The 21,320-nt window shown below is 41.1% G+C and overlaps 1 protein-coding gene across 10 annotated transcripts in view; it reads right to left on the bottom strand.

Annotated features, from left to right (window-relative positions):
* The window catches only part of IPCEF1 (interaction protein for cytohesin exchange factors 1), a 242,684-nt gene that overhangs the window by 140,675 nt on the left and 80,689 nt on the right, over positions 1-21,320 (bottom strand). Inside the window, exon 1 of one of the 10 annotated variants that reach the window (XM_070073366.1) lies at positions 21,084-21,178. The exons of 7 other annotated variants lie outside the window; for them this stretch is intronic. The gene's annotated coding sequence lies outside the window, so the exon portion shown is untranslated. Of the gene's footprint in view, positions 1-9,944; positions 10,026-15,824; positions 15,844-21,083; positions 21,179-21,320 lie in introns of those variants that run through there. 2 more of the 10 variants (XM_070073367.1, XM_051854212.2) reach the window with 2 other exon arrangements.

The raw sequence follows: 21,320 nt of genomic DNA, 5'->3' as shown, positions 1-21,320 counted from the left end.
GCTTAGTGCTTAAAAGAATACCCACAGATAGAATTATTATTAACAATGAAAGCCAGTGCAGATTTGTGACCTCACTCTTTATCGCAATCCTCCCATGACTTTGAACGGTGCCTTGTCTTTGCTCCCATGAGGAAACAAGAACTGGGCTTCAATTTCACTAAAAATAAAATGCAGATGTAAAGTCCACTTCCATGTAGTGGAAGGTTCATGTCAAACAGAGAAACAGCATTCTTAATCCAATTTCTCAACTGAGACTTTGAAAACATTTATTTTCAATTTATTTAAATGCAAGTATTGAGAAGCATGGCCTTTTCTTTTCTTTAACAAACAGGCAAAGTAGACTCCCCCTTGCAAAACACAAAGCCAGCACTGGGCATTTGACCTAGTAGTTAGGATGCCACTGGAGATGCCCTATCCCATGTAGAAGTACCTGGGTTCCTGGAAAGCCAAAGGTGATGACATAAATGGTTGAGTCCCTGCCGCCAATATGAGAGACCCAGACTGAGCTCTTGGCTTTCAGCTGTGCCTGGCCCAGCCCCAACCATTGAGGGTATCTGAGGAGTTGAGCAGTGAATAGGAGTGCTCTCGGTCTCTCCCCTCCCCATCCTCTCCTCTTTCTCTCCTTCTCTCCCTCTTTCTCCTCCCCAATATTTCTCATGATCTCTGAAGAGGCAGGCATTTCATGCTCCATGCAATTTATTCTTCTCTTAGATGAAATTGACAAACACTCCACTTTTTACACAACAAGAATTCTTATATTTGAAAACAGTTGCTTTGACTATTGTGAGCCAGGAGTGGCTCTAGAGGAAAAGTGGCCTTAACATCTGACCAATGAGAAAAATAGCCAGAGATCGACTCTTCTGAAGCCAAAGGAATCGACTCTGTCAGCCTAAGCTCCACATTGAAGTGGCTCATAATCAATAAATTCATAAAGCAAGTTAACTGAGCCACTTACTCAAGCATATATTTTATAGTCAACTAACTTAGGGCACATACCAGAAAGTTACATTAATTATCATTATAATATTTTGTGTGTACTCAATTGAAAGTTTTATAGCTGAAATTACATTATGGTTCTATCTATTTAAATTTGCCAGGCAAAAATCCTTGTGGTCCAAGTCTATATGAGGCCTTTCATCTGTGAGTGAAAATAGATCCCAACCTGTTCCAAGAGCTGCTTGCTGACAATGATCTTAGCCAGGTGTCTTCTGAAAATGTTGTCCTGTTAGGCCATTATGGTAATGCCACATTCCCACAACTGGGAATGAGTTGTTGGTAAAAGAGATTATACATTCCCATTGTCAACAAACTTAAAAAAATCTGAACTCAGACATGGTAAGAAAAATTTCTCCCCTCCTTCAATCTGGGTCTAGGTCTCTTGAGCCTGTAATCTGAGCATCTTAACTAGAGGGCCCTATGGAAGTGTTGTAAAAGTGTGTCAGCCACGTGGAGGCAGTCCCAGGATAGGATGGGGAAGAGGAAAGAGAAGAACATATGAGCATAAGCTGTGGCCAATGATTGCCGGGAGCAGACAAATCTAGAGATGAGGATATACTTGATTTATGATTAATGGGATATCCTAATGCTGCTTGTAGTATCTTCCTTGTATAGATATTGCTAGCTGTCCAAGTATACTAGTAACTTCTTGTAACACACTGCTTCCACTTTGCCAGTCCAACTGCTGTGGTGATAGGATAGCCCAGGACCACAGCTGATACCATAGTATGATTAGATATTGTTTCTCCCAAACTGGAGATCTATGGTTAATGAAAGAGTAACAAGAATGGAAACAGATAAATCCAGAAGCAAAGTTAAGGAAAATCCTTCTGAATCTTAAACTTCAGTAGTAGAATAAAACATAAGGAAGATATCTTAGTAATTTCATGATCAGCAACAACTTGTGACGTCAAACAGTATTTTTCTAAGCAATCAATAAAAATAGAAAAGCAATCCTGATCAACTACTCCTAAAAGCAAGGCAGGATGGTCTTTCTATGTCTCCTAGGGAATGTTACACCCTCATTATCATACGAAAGGACACTCAAAAAGTACACAGCAAAAAAAAAAAGGGGGGGGGACATTTTAGTTAATTCTAAAATTCTGGTGTATTTTGGATAATGTACTGTTTATGGTATATTTATCATCATTTAACATTTTTAAAGTTATTGTCATTCCTCTTATTATCTCTAACAACTCACTATTTGCACTTCTGTATTATTTTTCCTAAAGAAGGAACCATGCCCTGCCACCAAATTGTGTGGTCTTCGGGCTTCACAAAACCCGGATCCATTCTGGTTGTCCCTAATTCTTCATAGCTTGGACTTGGCTGGGATGTTCAGAGTGATGGGACTGAGGACAGTGTCCACATTTGTGCTACCATATTGTGGGGCAATGGTGCGAACCAAAGATTTGTGGTGATCTCCAAGGGACATGAGAATCCTGTACACAGGGTTGGGGTTATATGATCCATGTACCCTGCTGACCTTGAAATACTAGTATGATGTTTAGTTAAATGGACCTATGGGTTTCCTGTTCTCCAGGCTGTTAAAGCACTTGTTTACAGCACAGAATAGCTGAATTCTAGTACTTGCCAGAAGCAGTAAATCCAACTGGCTGGCTCTCGATCTTTGTCAAATGATCAGTTACAGTAAACAATACTTATATAACATGTTTAAACTCACATCTATTACTCTACATTCCAGGGTTATTTATGAGTCCTGAGACTTAGGAAGATCTGGGATCCATGAAATTGTGTATAGAATGTAATGTGCTTTAATTTATAGTTTTCTAACTGAGCACCTAAAAGCAAACCTGTAGAAGTGAAACTGACACTATAAGAGGCAATGACTTGATCACCCTTTGTCCTGACTGTCGAGGAACAGCTTACTATTTTATTATTTTTAGTATTTTCTTTGTCTACTTAATACCATTGGTTGAACTTTTTAATTAACACAGAATTATTCTTAGGTGTTTAAATCCAACTGAAAATTTATCCTTGTTAAAAATAAGTGTGGGAATAAGAGAGGGAGGAGATATACAGATCAGCACACTCTCCCTTGGACTTACCCGTAAAGGTAAAGCTAAAAACTTGCCATGGGACGCCAAATCCCATTAAGTTGGCAGGTACTAATGCTATCTTATTAAAGTGATCAGTTTAAGTTCATAACTGATCATAAAGATAGGATTAAGTGTCAAAAGAATCACATAAATAAGACCAAGTGTCTGCTAATAATAATTGATAGAATTAAAAAGGAGAGAACTACCCAACATGAGAAGCGGGATACACAGCAGACTCATAGAATGACATATGCCCTAAACAGCACTCTGGCCTCAGAATCAGCCTTTAAGGCATTCGGATCTGGCTGAAAAACCCATGAGAGTATTTCAGGCATGGAAAGCCAAGATGCTGTGGCAAAAAATGACCTAAATGAATGATCTCGGTGAGTGAGATCCCAGTGGAAAGAACGGGCCAAAGGAGGTACCTTTCTCTGAAGGGAGGAGAAAACTTCCACTTTGCATATGGCCCTGTCTAAATACTGATGGAGTTTGTGAACTCAAGAGGCTTCCATAGCCTTGGCAGCTCATGACAAGAGCCTCTGATGGTCACTGATGTCATAAATAAGAGTGTCAATTGTTAAATCAGCAACAGGGATCACTGTGTACTTGCTCCCCACGTAGGACCCCTGTCCTTAATGTGTTGTGCTATGCAAATTAATGTCAAAACTAGTCTTCAAATAGTACTTTATACTTTGTGTGTCTGTGTGAGTGCAAACTTGAAATCTTCACATAGAGTTGATCTTCTATATATAAAGATAATTAAAAATGAATCTTAAGAATGCGATGTGAGAGAGAGTAGGAAGTGGGATGGTTTGTGGGTTGGATGGTGGTTATGGGGGGAAGAACTATTATAATCCAAAAGTTGTACTTTCAAAATTTTTATTAAATATAAGTTTCCTATTAAAAATAATTTATGGTGTTCATTAGTCTCAAATTAATCCATACCATATAAAAATAAAAATCACTAATTATGTCTTAAGAGTAACTACCTCCATACATAGTCATACACGTACATATACATACACTTAGATATTGTACTCCCGAAAGATATTTTAAGGCCTATTCTGATATTAAAGTGGACCAACAGAAATACATGTCATTGATTTATACTAAGAAATTATAAGAGCCCAATGAAAGTGTTTTTAAAGTACTGTTAATTGAATTATACAGTATATCATTATTATGGAATGAACCGAGTCCCCTAAACTCATTTGTTGATGTCTTCTTCAAAGCAATGGTATTTACACATGGCACCACGGGAGGTGATTAAGTTAATGAGGATGGAAACTTATGATGGACTTAGTGCCTCCATAAAAAGAGATTCAGGATTTTGTTCTCTTCCCCTCTCCTCTTCATCTCTTTTCCACCCCACCCCACCGCCATCATGTGGGGAAATAGCAAGAAAATGCCCTTGTCCAAGCCAAGAAGAGAACTCCCTCACCAAAGCCCAACTGTGCTGGCCATCTTATCTTAGACTTCTCAGTCTCAAGAACTGTGAGAAATAGCATCTGTTGTTTGAGCACCAAATCTATGATATGTTGGTATGGGAGCCGAGCACACTGAGACAGAGGCAAAGCCTATGAGAAATGTCTGTCTAGTTTCAGCAGCAAAACAGTTGGGCATTTCCTTATTTATATTACGGGAGATGTAGTTACGAGTGTGAAGCTGGTTATTTCTTGTTTTTATATTGAATATCATAAAAGTTAGAATCAAACTTGTCATTGGACTCTAATAAGAGTATACAGCCTTCCCATACACACTTTATATATTAACTTCACTTCCTGATGCCACTGAATTTTTATACTCATACTTTTTTCTTCTTTGTTGTCACTTGCTTCCTTTCAATTTTATTACATTTTGTTCTAAGGGTCTGTGCAAATTGCCTCCAATTTCAGAAACAAGGCAGATTATAAATGGGAACATAAATGAGTGAATGACATCCCCATTTGAGAATTAAGCAAATAAATATCCACAACTGCACTTGGGATTATATACTAATATGTGTCTAAAGAAACTTAATTTATCTCAACCATGCTCATAATCCTACAAAAGTAATCTTATTCCAGGACTCCTTAAATCAGAGTTCAGTGTGCCTGTGAATAGAATTCAAGAAGTCAGTACACTTGGATAGGGAAAATATATCTTCCTTTTCACTAATCTCTAACTGGAATTTAACATCCTTCTAATATAAATATTGGCAACAATCCACAGTAGTATTAGCAGTATCTGTGTAAAGTCAGCCTTCTGTATCTGTGGTGGATTTGCCCTGAGGCCCTGTGACACCAAGCTCCACAAATGTTCAAGTCCCGTGTATAACACAGTGTTTTTGCATATAACCTACACATATATCTCTAGATTACTTCTAATACTCAACACTATGTAATTAATGATTATAACATACTGCTCAGGGAAAAATGAGAAAAAAAGTTTATACATGCTCCGTATAGATGCAATTTCCTTCTAAATCTGTTCTATCCAAGGCCAGTTGAGTCTGCAGATGTGAAATCCAGATCCCAAGGGCAACTTAATGCATTCCCCATAGAAGTCAGTATTATCTTCATCTCCCACTATGGTCGTTATAGTTATTTCAAATATCACCTAATATCATCATCACCATTAAGATGTTACTAGACTTGCTGCTAGGTTATGTAACTTAATGTGTTAATAAAGTAGCACATATATCACTACATCAAATTTTTTGAACCTTTACAATTATATTTTCATAGATTTAGTTTCTCTGTAATCCTTCACATTGTGCTTTATGCATTTGAAAACATTATTCTGAATATGGGCCCATAAGCTTCCTCAGATAGTCCAGGGTGTTCAGGACACAACTGAAGTTAAAATTGTGACAAATGCAAGCTCTGCTTCCATAGCATCTTTACATAGTGTTTGCTAAGACTTTGCTGAGATCTGAACTATGACCAGGTTCTAGTCCCGGTCAGGGCACCGGATTCTGTCCCGGTTGTTCCTCTTCCAGGCCAGCTCTCTGCTGTGGCCCGGGAGTGCAGTGGAGGATGGCCCAGGTCCTCCCAGGGCCCTGCACCCCATGGGAGACCAGGAGAGGCACTTGGTTCCTGGCTTCAGATCAGCGCGGTGCGCTGGCCGCAGCGCCCAACCACAGCGGCCATCAGAGGGTGAACCAACGGTAAAGGAAGACCTTTCTCTCCATCTCTCTCTCTCTCTCACTAACTCTGTCAAACAAAATAAAATAAAATAATTTAAAAAAATAAAAAGGACTATTTGACAAAAAAAAAAGGGTCAAAACCAGCAGGAGAGCAATAGAACTTCCAGTTCTAACACTGCATTTGCATCTTCTGGAAGACAGTCTAACAGCTTTGGGAAACTTTGGGTCAACAATACTGAGAAAGAACAAAACAGATTAACCTCACTGTGACAAAGTCTCCTATTAAGTATTACATTCACTTCAATCATTTAAAGACTCATTTTCTATTTTGCAAAGTATCCAAGCCCCTTTAGTTTTTTCTTCCTTGTGTGACAGGCTTCTTTTGCATTTTTACCAGACGCTCTGACACTTTTAGCACAGCTGGAATAGGATAAAGAATGAGGAAGTAAAACAAAAGACTGTCAGCCCGATTACTTAACACACACAAATGTTATTTTTAGTCTCAGTTATGACATGAGCAATTAGGAGGTGGTATAAAAGAGTGTGTGTGTTTATGCAGGTATTTAGGGGAAATGCATGTGGTAAGCCCACCCCAAGAAGGCATAGGCAATTTGTCCTGGACTCCCAAAGGTCACTCATCTATGATCGGGAAAATGAGTAAGAAATGATTGGGAAGATATTCACTAACTAACACCACACTGTGATAACAGAAGGAGTGGATATTGAAGACATTAAATTATCTCACTTGATACTCACAAACACACCAGGCTCTAAATTGTATTATATTCACTTTATAGATGAAGACGCTGAGACTTGGGGAAAAAAATACTAATTTCACCAAAGACCCACAGCTATTGAGAGGCACGGTTGAACTCCTGGGTTCCTGGAGTTCCTCCCCTTTCTTTTTCTAGCCAACAGGACCACCTGCCCTCATCCCAGTTAAAGGTGCAGTTGGATATGACATTAATACACCAGATTCTGGAACATCCTCGAAGTGTACACCATTTGCAAAGCTAATATGTTCTCCAGGTGGCCAAGTTCCTTACTCCTTAAAGCAACCAGATTTTCATACTAGTTATTTTAGATAACTGAATATATCATGAAGATACTACATACTACCCACCAACTTAGAAAGTGACCTGAAATTAGTTTCCTTCATTTCTGTCTTATTGTATGGGCAAATGACAACAGTTATCCTTAGTACCTGCTGAGGGTCTTTAACCTTATTCTGAGTTGAGTTCTTCCGGCTGCTTTTTGCATCTTTTGTCTACTCCTTCCCTGTCACACATCGCTTCTCATTGTGTTCAGTAACCCTAGCAATGAGTTTTTTATCCGCCCATAGAATTGGCAATCAGATAAGCATTAATAAACCAATTCTAAATGAAAGCTTGAGGGAATAGTGAGTGGAAGAAAAGTGTGGTACACGAGATAGATGACTTGATCTTCATGACGTCTCTGTGTGTTCATGTACTTTGGTCGGTTTGCTGATTCTTTGGTGTGGTATATGTGTGCATTTATAATATAGATGACATTCAATAAACAAAACTACTTGACTGCATTTGATTTTCTGTGGAAATTGCCCAGAGATCTACTTGCTATCATTTGTGCGTCTATATAGCAACTCAATGAAATGCTCATTCCTGTTTTCAGCTGACAACAAGCTTCTGTTACTAAGCTAAGACTGTCTGAAACCAGTAGCTGAAATGTTTATAAACCTTGCTGTCAGTCATCTGAGTCACACACTCATTTCCATGGAGGCAGCAAAACCAAGTTTCCCCAACTTCCTCTTTTGCCAGTGCTTTATGTGTCTCACTTGGTGGTAACCACACAATATAGTGGAAGGACTACAGATGCATGTTGAAATCCTGCTTCTGCCACCTCCTCGCTGAGGGACCTTGCTGACATAACGTGCTGTTTTTCATCTGCAGAGGGGACAGAATGTAACTGAGGAGCAAGGCTGTCTGCGAAGACGCCAATGACATAATTGCTGTGAATTTGCCCAGTTAGCATCACGCACTCAGTAGATGCCTAGGAATTATTTGTTTCTTACCCTCTCCCATCTTGCATCATTTCCCTGTTTACTGACTATGTAACACTCAAAGATACAGATTATCTCAAAACAAATAGTTTTTGTTGTCAGGGAGGAATCAGCAGCCGCCCAACAGTTTCAGTAAATCTTCAGAATTTAGATGCAGCTTTATGATGGCACATCTACTTTGTATGATTACTGGTGCACACATCTGCCAGCCCTGAACATTTCTTCCTTTCTTGTGCTTTTGCTAAACTACTCTAATTTTAATGCCATAATATTGACATTGGGGAACGAAAATGTTTCACTCAACCTTCTTTCCGTTATTTGCTTCAAAAAGAACTAGAAACAAAAAAGCATGATTCTCACACATTCTCCTTTAAAAATATTACCCTGCTCAAACTGCAGTGTTAGAACGCATCAATAGTCCGCTTCAGCAGGATAGAGCCAAAGTGTGGTCACCCTTAAGAGTATAGCACTTGTGCCTGTTGGCTCAGATGTTATCACAGTTGAGAATCCTTTGGGTAATCACTCTTCCAGAATTTTGTGTGTAATGAAATTCAATACACATATAGACTTGTCAAGGATTAGCAAGAGGAAGATCAGCATTTCACTTATCTTTGAGCTCCCAGATCTTAGCCCATTACCAACAACATTAGTAAACACTTAATGAATAGAAACCTACATCACCATTCAAATATCCTGAAAGAAGAGTTGCTTTTATGAGGACTTTCCTAATCAAGTATAGTAATTATTTTTATTTGAAGCCAGAAATGCTTAAAAACAAAAGGTCAAGATGACCAAGACCGTGGACTTGTCTGACTACCAATACCTCCCCCCCAACACCACATTTGGTTTATAAGACTAACCTGGGGGAACTTCCCACCTGTATCTTCAATTTCAGTGAAAAATCCTCATCTTCATTCCTAGACAGAGTTGGTCTGATTTTAAATCATAAGAAAATAAGTGTGAAGACTGGTGCCTCCTGTCCATCCACTCAGCCGCCTCCCTCTCAGTTGGTGTCCTTCTGCGGATGGCTCAACAGCCTGGCTCACTGCAGCTGACTTTCAGTTATTGGCCTCACTTTCTCCTTCGCCGACCATACCCACCTGGTCGGTAACTTCTACCGCGCTTTCTTCACCACGCATTTTTCCACTCCACAGCAATCATTCAGCTCTCCTGTCTTTATGCTTCTACCTTTATTCCCGCCTTCTCCCTCTCTATGCACTTATCTGTCTCTACCCACACTTACTTAGAATAATTTTTCACAAATATCACATCTCACAAATTAAATAAAATTGATAATAATTCTGTTCTGACTTTCCTTTTCAACCCCTGAAACCACCCCAACTTCCTCTCCCTGCCCACTCAACTTCTACCACCTAACTCGAGGCAGCCTTCCACAGCAGCCAAGCTAACTTCCCCAACACTGGTTTTCTTATCATTGACTAACATTTAGTTAATGCTCTGTGTTTCTCTGTACAGAATCCTCTTCCTCATTTTCTCATGCAAATTGGTTTCCATTAGTTACTTAAAGATATAAAACATTAGAATAACTTGGCCTTGGGAAAGAGTGCAACAGGACAGTAGATTCATTTCATCACAATCAAGAATCTAAAGGATAGCTCATGACATCTTCTGCAGAAAACTTCATAGTCAACACATTCTGACTCTGGACCACCTCAGGAAAGGTGGGGAAGGGGGCAGGGAGATGAATAAAGTGGAAACCTACCATTGGCCAGGTGCTCTTCCAGGGGCTCCTCATAATGAACCCATCTTATGACCTGAAACACAGACAGGTGAAGCACCTTACGTGCCCAGCGTCTTCTTAGTCCACGTGACTCAGCTCAGACCTCAGATTGGGCAGGCTTCAAATCTCACTTGGCTTCTAGATTTCACTACCCACCCACCTGTAGACACTATTTCAAATGCACCTTTGCATTCCTGTCTCCCTGTGGGTTGTTTCCCACAGGTGTTTATCTTGATTTGCTGGTGCTACTCTAACCAAACACCACAGACAGGGGATTAAGTCATAGAAGTTTGTTGTTCCCACAACTCTGCAGGCCAGAATCTGAGATCAAGGTGTCAGCAGGTTTCATTTAGGGCCCATATTAATCACCTCATTTTAGCTTAATTACCTCTCTAAAGGTGCCATCTCCAAATACAGCCACATTCCGAGGTGCTGGGATTATAGCCTCAACAGATGAATTTAGGGGTGGGATAATGCAGTCCATAAAAATGCAAAGCTGAATCCTTCTTAGCTTGCTCTCTCTCTCCCCCCTCTTTCCCCCTTCCTCTTCCCTCTCCCCCTCTCTTTCCTCCTCCTCTTCCCCCTCCCCCTCTCCCTTCCCCCTCTCTCCTTCCCTCTCTCCCCTCCCCCTCTCTTTCCCTCTCTTCCCCCTCCCCCTCTATCTTTCCCTCTCTCCCCCTCCCCCTCTATCTTTCCCTCTCTCCCCATCCCCCTCTCTTTCCCTCTCTCCCCCTCCCCCTCTCTTTCCCTCTCTCCCCCTCTCCTTCTGCCTCTCCCCACCCCCCTCTCCTCCTCTCCTTCTCTCTGCCTCTCCTCTCCCCCCTCTCCTTTCTCCCCCTCCCACTCCCCCTCCTCTCTCTTCCAAATAAATAATTTTTAATGGGATGAGCATTTAGCCTAATGGTTAGGATGATGGTGAGGATGCCTTTACATCCCATATTGAAGTGCCTGGGCTTGACACCTGGCACTAGCTCCTGAATCCAACTTCTGACTCCACCTTCCTGCTAATGCAAACCCTGGGAAGTAATGGTGACAGATCAGGCAGTTCCCTTCCTGCCACCCATGTAGGAGACTTGGATTGTGTTCCCTGCACCTGCCCTGACTTTGATCCTAGCCCAGACCAGCCGTTGTTGGCACTGGGGAGTCAACCAACACATGGGAGCCTGCTCACTGCCCTTCTAATAAGTAAGTAAGTAAGTAAGCAAATAAATTTAAGAATCAGAAAAGGGGGGTGGGCATTTAGCCTAGCAGTTAAGATGTCATTTGGAAAGTAAACATCCTGTGGCAGAGAGCCTCGGTTTGAGTCCCAGTTCTACTCCCTATTCCAGCTTCTAACTAATGTGCCTCCCGGGAAGCAGCCGGAAATGGCAGGTAGTTGAGTCCCTGACACACATGTAGAATACTTGGATTAAGTTCCTGACTCTTGGTTTCTGCCTGGCCCAGCCCTAGACCTTGCAGTTTGGGCAGTGAACTAGCCAGTGGGAGCTGTGTCTCTGTCAGTCTCTCTCTCTCTCTCTCTCTCTCTCTATATATATATATACACACACATATATAAATATATATACACATATAAATTTCCCTGGCTCATGAATAAAATAATTTTAAATTTGAAAAAGAATAAAACTAATCATTAATTTGTTAAATACTGTAAAATACACAAAAATGCTATAGCCACTCTTGCAATACAATGGGGAGGTAGCATGCATTTGCAACATCTAGATTATTCATAATGCAGTAATACTTTTGGATATTCTAATTTTTTGTCAGTTTTACAAGATGAGAATTTTTCCAGCTTTATTAGGTACGATTGAGTATGATAGCTGCAACTCAGGAATACAGTGATATTCTTTTAGTAATGGGCTACACAGGCTTTTGTGGTAAACAGGTAAATTTGTTTTTGTTTTTGCTTTTGTTTTTGTTTTTTTAAAAAGGAGCTCCCTCACAAACAATGTCAAGTCATCTCAGATGAGGGAAGCTTTGTACAGGGACACATGGGGAAGAGGTCAATGTTTGCTGAAGTGAGTTGTCTCTCCTGCATTTCTGTATTCGTCAGCTTTTCATCACCTTAATTAAAATAACAACAAGGAGCAGTGTAGGAGAGAAGAACGTTCATTTTCACTTACACTTTGGAGGTTCACAGTCTGAGATCAGCGGCCCCAGCAGTCTGTCATTGACTGGGGCACAGGAAGGATCACATGGGAGCCCAGCAGCAGAGATACAGGACGCACACTCCCCATCTACCCTCTGTGTGGCCTCTCCTTACAAAGCTGTCATGACCCAGTCACAGGGCTCCATCCTCGAGACCTAAAGCAATCAAGTCACTTCCCAAAGGCCTCACCTGCAGACACCACATTTGGATCAAGCCTCCACCCTCCACCCTAATCCATCAATCATTCATCTACCAACCATTAACAGAAGACTTTGAGGCTTAAACATCTACATGAGTATTGGGGGGGGGGGGCAGGGATTCAGTTCAAACCATAACTCTCTTCTAAATAATGTGATTTCTTTATTTAAAAAAAACCTGATATTTATTCATATGACGTACTTAGTACCTCTCCAACTCTCAAGGAACTTTCCTGAGCTCTCTGACGGAATCAAACCACCGTTGCATTTGTCTCAAATCTCCACAGACCTCTTCGTCCCAGGTTTTACCAAGGTCACACATTCAGATGTATTTGTCTGATTACAGTTGACACCTCTGCCCCACTCTAGCTGTGGGGTTCACTAGTAAACACCCAGCAAGTCCCTGATATGGGGCAGGAGCTCATAGATGGCTTTGATGACACTGGCTGATAGAAGAAACCAGCTGCTATTTCCACCTTCACATCTAATACACCCTTCCTCTTACCCTCATTCACCATTCAGCACAGCAGAGTTAGAGGCCCTCCTTACACAGCTGCCCCCGTTCTCGTCCTATTGAAGACAAACCCCACCCCATGTTTGGGAGTCACCTCTCCTAGTCCTAGGCAGAAAGCACATTACTGTCCTGTGTCCTCAGACAGTCCCTCTCTTCTCTTTCTGCTTCAATTTGTAATCATTCTTAAATTCCGCCCAATTACAAAGATCTTCCCACTAATGCTACGTTAGTCACTGCTCATTTTTTAACTTTTCCTTTAGTCAAGCTGTGTGAAAGAAGTCACTCTACTGCTGACTATGCACTCGCCTCTCCCAGACCTGCGAGTGGACTTCAGCTCAGCTGCATCTCGGGGCTCCCTTGAACCTCCCAAGCACTTCCTTGCTGAATTCAGTGGGCACTTTTCTATCCGTTTACCACAGCACAGAATCCCATATTAATACTCTTTCCTCTGGCTTTCAGGACTCAACATCATCCTGGTCTTCTTTCTACCTCCTTATCAGCCCTGCCCAGGCTCCTTGCTCCTCCTTGACTCTTAATCGCTTAAATATTGGTGTTCCCTGGGGTCCTATTCATGTTCTTACTTCTTTTTCGTTCTACATTTTATTTAACTATCACCAGTGACAACAGTTCCCAAATCCATGTTTCAAGCCTAAATTACATCTCTAGCTCTAGCGCTATCTATACCCACAGTTCCAAAACACTTTTCCAAAACATATAAAATAAGTACTCATCAGTTTTCTCAAAAATTTTTTCTTAAAACAATTAAATTAATTTTAAAAATGAAGAAAGGGGGTTGGTGCTGTGGCATAGTAGGTGAAGCCTCTACCTATGGCAACAGCATCCCATATGGATGCAGGTTCTATTCCTGACTGCTCCTCTTCCGATCCAGCTCTCTGCTATGGCCTGGGAAAGCGGCAGAAGATGGCCCAAGTGCTTGGGCCCCTGCACCACACTACTGGTTGGAAAATAAATTACTACAGCCATTAGAGAAAACACTATGGATGTTTCTCAGAAAAATTCAAAAACAGAAGTGTCATATGATCCAAAAATCCTAATAACTGGATATGTAGCCAAAAGAAATGAGATCAATATTTCAGATACATCTGCACTCCCACATTCTTTGCATCGTTATCCACAATAGCCAAGATACAGAATTAACCTAGATATCCATCAGTAGATGAATAGATGAACAAAATGTGACTTTTTTCACAATGGAATACTATTTTTGCCTTTAAAATGAATGAAATCTCTTTATTTGGGACAACCTAAATGAACCTAAAGGACATTCTGTTAAGTGAGGTAAGTTGAGCACAGAAAGACAGCTGCTGCATGATCTCCCTTATATGTGAAATCTAAAAAAGGCAAACTCAGAGAAGCAGAGAGTAAAATGGTTGTTACCAGTGGCTGGTGGGGAGAGAAGGGTTGGGGAGATACTGGCCAAAGGATGCAAATTCCAGTTAGATAGGAATAATAAATGCAGAAGATTTACTGTAAAACCCAGTCATGATAGTTTATAACAATTGCTAACAGAGTAAGATTGAAAGTGTTCTCACAACACATAAATGGTAAGCAGGTGAGATATATATATGTTAATTATCTTAACTGAGCCATTCTACAAGGCATACATATTTCAAAATATCATGTACAACATGAATGCATACAATTTTAAGTCTGTTAACTAAACATGAATAAGAACATTTTTAAAAAATTTTGTTTTGGGGGGCTGGTACTGTGGCCAGTGGGTTAAGCCATGGCCTGCAGTGCTGGCATACCATAAGGGTGATAGTTGGAGTCCCAGCTGCTCCACTTCTGATCCAGCTTCCTGCTAATACACTTAGTAAAGCAGCAGAAGATGATCCAAGTGCTTGGGCCCTTACACCCACATGGGAATGGATGAAGCTCCTGACTCCTGGCTTTGGCCTGACCCAGCTCCCATCATTGCAGCCATTTGGGAAGTGAACCATTTGGGGGTTGGAAGATCTCTCTCTCTCTCTCTCTCTCTTTCTCTCTTTCTCTCTAACTCTGCCTTTCAAAAAATAAACAAATCCTTTTTTAAAAAATTTGTTCTTCATCCATATCTACTCTATCATTTCATCTGATGTTCCTGTTTCACTGTTTTCCACCTTGTCAGTAAATTATTCATTTTTAAAAATAAAAATAGCTTACTACTCAATTAAATGGTAAGAATTGTAGTTAAGCTATTTTAAGTATATATTTTCATATACCTTATGATAAATCAATGTCACACAAATCTCATAGAGAATCCAAGGGGATTCTTAATGGCATTTAAAGATCTAAGGGAATAGATCAATCGTATTTAAATGTATCACTATGTAATTTATGCTTCAGAACGCTATAAGAGGCTAGAAAAGACTATTTAATTGAATACTTGAGACATTTTCCTTTACTATTTGTCCATATTTCCATATAAACTGAAGAAAAAATGTTTTTGGTTAATCTCAACCTCTGTTCAAATCAATCACAGTGAAATAAGCCAGTCGCAAAAAGACAGCTATCATATGTTTTCCCTGACCTCAGGTAACTAACAGAGTACCTGAAATGCAATGTACTGGAGTGAAATGGATATTTTGAGATTTGATGATTGTTTACAGCCCTTGTCTCTTCTATTGCGGAACAGTGTTTTTTCTTCATACTATTTGTTGAACTCTATTACTTAGTGTAAGGTTAACTTTACAATCATTAAGTAAACTGAAAATATATCCTGGTGAAAATTAGGAGTAGAAATGGAATAGGAAGGAGGAAGAAAGGTTGAAGTGCGGGCAGGAGGGAGGGTAGGTGGGAAGTATCACTATGTTCCTAAATCTGTATATATGGAACACACGAAACTTGTATAACTTAAATGAAATTTTTAAAAAATCAATCACTGTTCTAGTTACTGTGATTTTAGCATGTTATCATGAGAACAAGAAATTTCAAAATGATGTGTAAGTTTATGCGTATACACATACAAGAGATAAAGCACCAAGGAGCCAAAAATTCACTCTGTTCCTGTTGTTTCTGCATCTCTCCATATGCTGGCCTGGGCCACTTCAACTTGGTGCTTCCTTGGTGCATGCAAAAGGAAGTTTGTCCTGCTTTTTGGCTGTCAGTCATAATCATTTGCATTTGTTCACATTTTACAAATGGCTGTTCATCTGATTTCATTTTGATATAAGAAAACAAGTCCTTGGAGTATTAAGCAATCACCTATTCTCAGTTTATTATCTGAGAATACAGAGTATGGAGAAAATACCCAACATAAATAGCAAGGGAAGCATCAAATTGGACACTATGACTGTGTCCCTAATACTTCTTCTGGATGTGCTGGGCACATTGTAATAACTAATGAGATAGTCATGTGTATGTAAGCTTGTGCCGATCAACAGAAGTACAAAGGAACATGTAAACATGCATACATATATGCTACCAGCAAAGATACTATGGATATACTAACCAAAGATAAGACCTATCTACCTGGAAAGTGTTTCCTTCGTCTTCTTCATGTTTAAAAAAAAATTTATTTGGGCCGGCACCGTGGCTCACTAGGCTAATCCTCCACCTGCGGCACCAGTACCCCGGGTTTTAGTCCTGGTTGGAGCGCCGAATTTTGTTCTGGTTGTTCCTCTTCCAGTCCAGCTCTCTGCTGTGGCCCGGGAGGGCAGTGGAGGATGGCCCAGGTCCTTGGACCCTGCACCCACATGGGACACCAGGAGGAAGCACCTGGCTCCTGGCTTCGACAGCACGCCAGCTGTAGCGGCCATTTGGGGGGTGAACCAACAGAAGGAAGACCTTTCTCTCTGTCTCTCTCTCTCACTGTCTAACTCTGCCTGTCAAAAAAAAATTATTTGAAAGGCAAAGAGACAGGTAGACAGAGACAGAGAACTTCCATCAGCTGATTCACTCTCCCCTCCAAATACCCCCCAATAGTGGAGGCTAGGATAGGCCAGAAGCTGAGAACTCAGTCCAGGTATCCCATCTGGGCAGCAGAGATCCAACCACTTGAGTCATAGCCTGCTGACTCCTCTAGTGCACATTACCAGGAAGTTGGAAATGGCAGTGGAGCTAGAGCTCAGACCTAGGTACCCCAACGTGGGGTATGGGCAGCCCAAGCAGCATCTTCACACTGTACCAAACACCTGTCACCTGCTCACTTTCTGAAACCTCTCCTTCCTCTTGTGTTTGTTTTCTAGTCTTACTATAACAAAGATTCCTTTGTCTCTTTTAACACTAAAGGAAAGCTCATAGATGTGTTAACTACTGTTTCCAATTGAATTCCCACATTTCTTGATCATTTTACCGGTTGATCTCAAGTCTTTACATGAAAAATACAGCATTCTAAATAGCTCTCCATTTTGCAAAAGCCAAACTGAGATAAGACCAACACCACAAAAGAACAAATCCTTCAAAGTGTTTTTTACTTCATAAATATCTCAAGGAAAAACTCTTATAGAAATAGTCTCCTTTATTTGAGAGGCAGAGAATGAAGGACATTCCCTTTAGGGTCCCATGTACTTTGTAATTAGGGCTTCATTAACATCTGTCATCCCAGTTACACAGAAAGCCTTGAGGGAACACGGGCAGTGAGTATATTTGCTCACCCTTGCACCCTAAGCAATTAATCATCTTGGTGCTTGGCAAATATTTTTGGATACTTCTATGGAACATGGCACAAAGCATTCCTGTGAATGTGACATTTCTACAGAGAAAGAGTCTATTAAATAGAGGCACAGTGCTTCAGTAGGGGCCCCTAACCATCTGAAAAAGATTTTCTCAATACTCAAAGCCAAAGGATGTCCCTAATCACAGCTGTTGCATTAACAGATTAAAGTAAGTTACACGTATCCCAGATCACCAGTACAGTGTTCAATAAGATCTCTGTTTCAAGAGTCGGCATGGTGATATAGCACATAAAGCCACCATCATCAATGATAGCATCCCATATAGGCACCAGTTTGTTTGCCAGCTGCTCCAATTTTGATCCAACTTGATGTTAATGGACTGGGAAAAGCAGTGGATGATGGCCCAAGTGCTTGGGCCCCTGCACCCACATGGGAGACCTGGAGGAATCTCCTAGCTCCTGGCTTCAGCCTGGCCCAGTGCTGGCCATTGCAGCCAGCTAGGGAGTGAACCAGCAAATGGAAGATCTGTGTGTGTGTGTGTGTGTGTGTGTGTTTCCCTCTCTCTCTCAGTAACTCTGACTTCCAAAATAAATAAATAAATCTTTTAAAAAATCTTTATTCCAATCATGGTTAAAAGGCTTAATCAAAACGAAGAACTAGGGTGAAAGGCAGGCCCTAAGTCAATGTCCTTTGTGACAAGGATCCCAGGTGGGATGGGGCAGGGTCCACATTGATGAGGACAGCATCCAGAGTCCCGAATCTTATCTGTCACAGTCTTACAGATCTACCCTTAGGAGCTGTTAATCCAGGCACACTGTTGCCACTTTGCCCATGGACTACTAAACTCCCTGTCTACAAACAAGGAAGAAAGAATCGAATTTGAGGTTTTTTTTAAAACGATTCACTTTATTTATTTGAGAGGCAGAGTGACAAAAAGAGGCAGAGACAGGAAGAAATCTTCCATCTATTGGTTCACTCCCTAGATGTGATGGTTGGGGCTGGGCCAGGCCAAAGCCAGGAGCCTAGAACTCCACACGGTTCTCCCACATGGGAGCAGGAGTCCAAGTACTTGGGCCATCTTCCTCTGCTTTCCCAGGCACAGTGGCAGAGAGCTGGATCGGGAAGTGGAACAGACAGGACTTGAACCAGCACTCCAATCTGGGATCCGGCATCTCAGGTGACGGCTTAGCCCGTCACACCACAACACTGACCCTTCAGATTTTTAAAATGAACATTTACGAGGAATCAGTGCAAAAATTAAAATGTGCACATTTTTAGCCCTCCCTTGAGCCAGTGCTCAGTGAAGCACTGTTGGCTTGGCCACCTCCTCTCACAGGGAAGCACCATTTGCTCCCTAGCAGGCTTCTTTCTTGTCCTCTGGTGCCCACTCTTGGACAAGAATGTACAGCATTCCAGGCGCTCAGCTGCAGACACAGTTCTCTCCTCACCTTTCTCCTACTGTGTGTGGAAATTTCTCTACGTCATAAAAAAGTGTTTATTTTATTAAAATGAAAATGAGTTACATAACAAATTTGATAGTATATTAGCCTTCTGATAAAGTTCTATTTTAAGTATCAGCTTCTTAAAAGAATAATTATGATCCCAGAATATTTTTAGACTATATATATATATAAGCAACTATGTATATTCTATTCATGCTGTTAGAATTAACTCTACTCTCCAAGACCAAGAGAGAGGAGGAATATGACTGAGTATGATAATATGTTAGTGGATAATTACCAGAAACTCCTCCATATAGGTAATTTGAGGAATTAAAATATACTTAAATATTAATACAAAACCACATTGGAGATATTTTTATATTTTATATAAACTTTGGATTTCATACTGTGTTTGCTCATGATTATGGTGAAGCTCAACTAAAAGTAGACCATTTTAATTTATTTTTGTGTTACCATGGAGCCAAATATACTGTCTTCCAATTAAGTAGGTCAAATAAAATAATGGATAATATTTCCATAGCTTAGAAATATAAGAATAAGGGGCTGGCACTGTGGCATAGCAAGAAAAGCCACCACTTACAATGCCAACAAACCATATAGACACCAGTTCAAGTCCCAGCTGCTCCACTTCTGATTCAGCGCCCTGCTGGTATACCTAGGAAAGCAGCAGAGAATGGCCAAAGTCCTTGGGCCCCTGCACCCACATGGGAGACCTGGAAGAAGCTCCAGGCTCCTGGCTTCAGATTGGAACAGCTCCAGCTGTTGCAGCCATTTGGGGAATAAACAGCTGATGAAAGACCTCTCTCTCTCTCTCTCCCCCCCTCTCTCTGTCTATAACTCTACCTCTCAAATAACTAAATAAATCTTTAAAATATAATCTTTAAAATATAAATGTCAGAATGTAAAATTTCACTAGATAGAATACTTTTATACCATACTAACATAAAACATTTCTATGTGTATAGTTTATTAACTATACTTTTTAAGGATTGATTCTCAAAATAACCCTGTGAGGTAAACAGAGTTACTCTGTGTTACATTAAAAGGTATAGGACACACTTCCAAACCATTTTTAGAGAGTAGTACGACTCCCAAAACTAGAGAAGGAAATTACAAGAAAAAAGTAGTAGGCATTAATAACCCTCATAAATACTAACACCAAAGTCTTGTTAAAATATTAGCAAATATGGCTGGCGCTGCGGCTCACTAGGCTAATCCTCCGCCTAGCGGCGCCGGCACACCGGGTTCTAGTCCCGGTCGGGGCGCCGGATTCTGTCCCGGTTGCCCCTCTTCCAGGCCAGCCCTCTGCTGTGGCCCGGGAGTGCAGTGGAGGATGGCCCAGGTGCTTGGGCCCTGCACCCCATGGGAGACCAGGAAAAGCACCTGGCTCCTGGCTCCTGCCATCGGATCAGCGCGGTGCGCCGGCCACAACGCGCCGGCCGCGGCGGCCATTGGAGGGTGAACCAACGGCAAAGGAAGACCTTTCTCTCTGTCTCTCTCTCTCACTGCCCACTCTGCCTGTCAAAAAAAAAAAAATATATATTAGCAAATATGGGCCAGTGTTGTGGCATAGCAGGTAAAGCTACTGCCTGCAGCACCAGCATCCCATATTAGCACCATTTCCTGTTCTGGCTGCCCTAACTCCAATCCAACTCCTTGGTAATGGCCTGTAGAAAGCACTGGAAGATGGCTCAAATGCTTCAGCCCTTGCTACCCACATGGGAGACCTGAAGAAGCTCCTGCCTCCTGGCTTCAGCCTGGCCCACTGCTGGCCTTTGTTGCCATCTGGGGAGTGAACCAGTGGATGGAAGATCTTTCTCTTTCTCCCCTTCCCACCCCCTGTAACTCTGACTTTCAAATAAATAAATCTTGAAAACAAATTAGCAAATAAAATTGAGTGATACAGAGAAAGTTAAATATGTTCCAGGAATGCAAATCTATTTTAGGTGTTCAAAACCAGCCAATAGCATTCTGTACAGGGACCAGAGAGACAGAGAGAAATTATGTGATCATCTCAGTAGATCCAGAAAAAGCATTTGATAAAACTCAACTCTCATTCATGACAAAATTGAAGAAGAGAGCAAATTCTGAAAGGAGGGAATTGCTTCAACCTGAAAGATTCGGTGTACTGAAAGCAATAGCCAGCATCATACCTAAAGGTGAAAGATTGACCACTCACCAAGTAAAGCAGCAGCAACCACAGGATGTTCACCTCATTATGTCTAGTCACAACTGTGCTGGCAGGTGTAACCAGTGCAATAACTCAAGAAGAATAAATAAAACAATTTAAAACAGAAAAACCAAAACAAAGCTGCCTTTATTCCTAGACAGGCTATATGCACAAAAAGTCCAAGGAAATCTACAATCTTCTTTACTACCAAGAGAGTTTAGACTGAGCCTCTTATGGATTGAACAG

Source organism: Oryctolagus cuniculus, chromosome 5, assembly GCF_964237555.1.
Source record: "Oryctolagus cuniculus chromosome 5, mOryCun1.1, whole genome shotgun sequence".
Classification (NCBI taxonomy): Eukaryota; Metazoa; Chordata; class Mammalia; order Lagomorpha; family Leporidae; genus Oryctolagus; species Oryctolagus cuniculus.
Note: the sequence above shows the minus strand (reverse complement) of the source record. Positions and strands in the feature narration are given on the sequence as shown.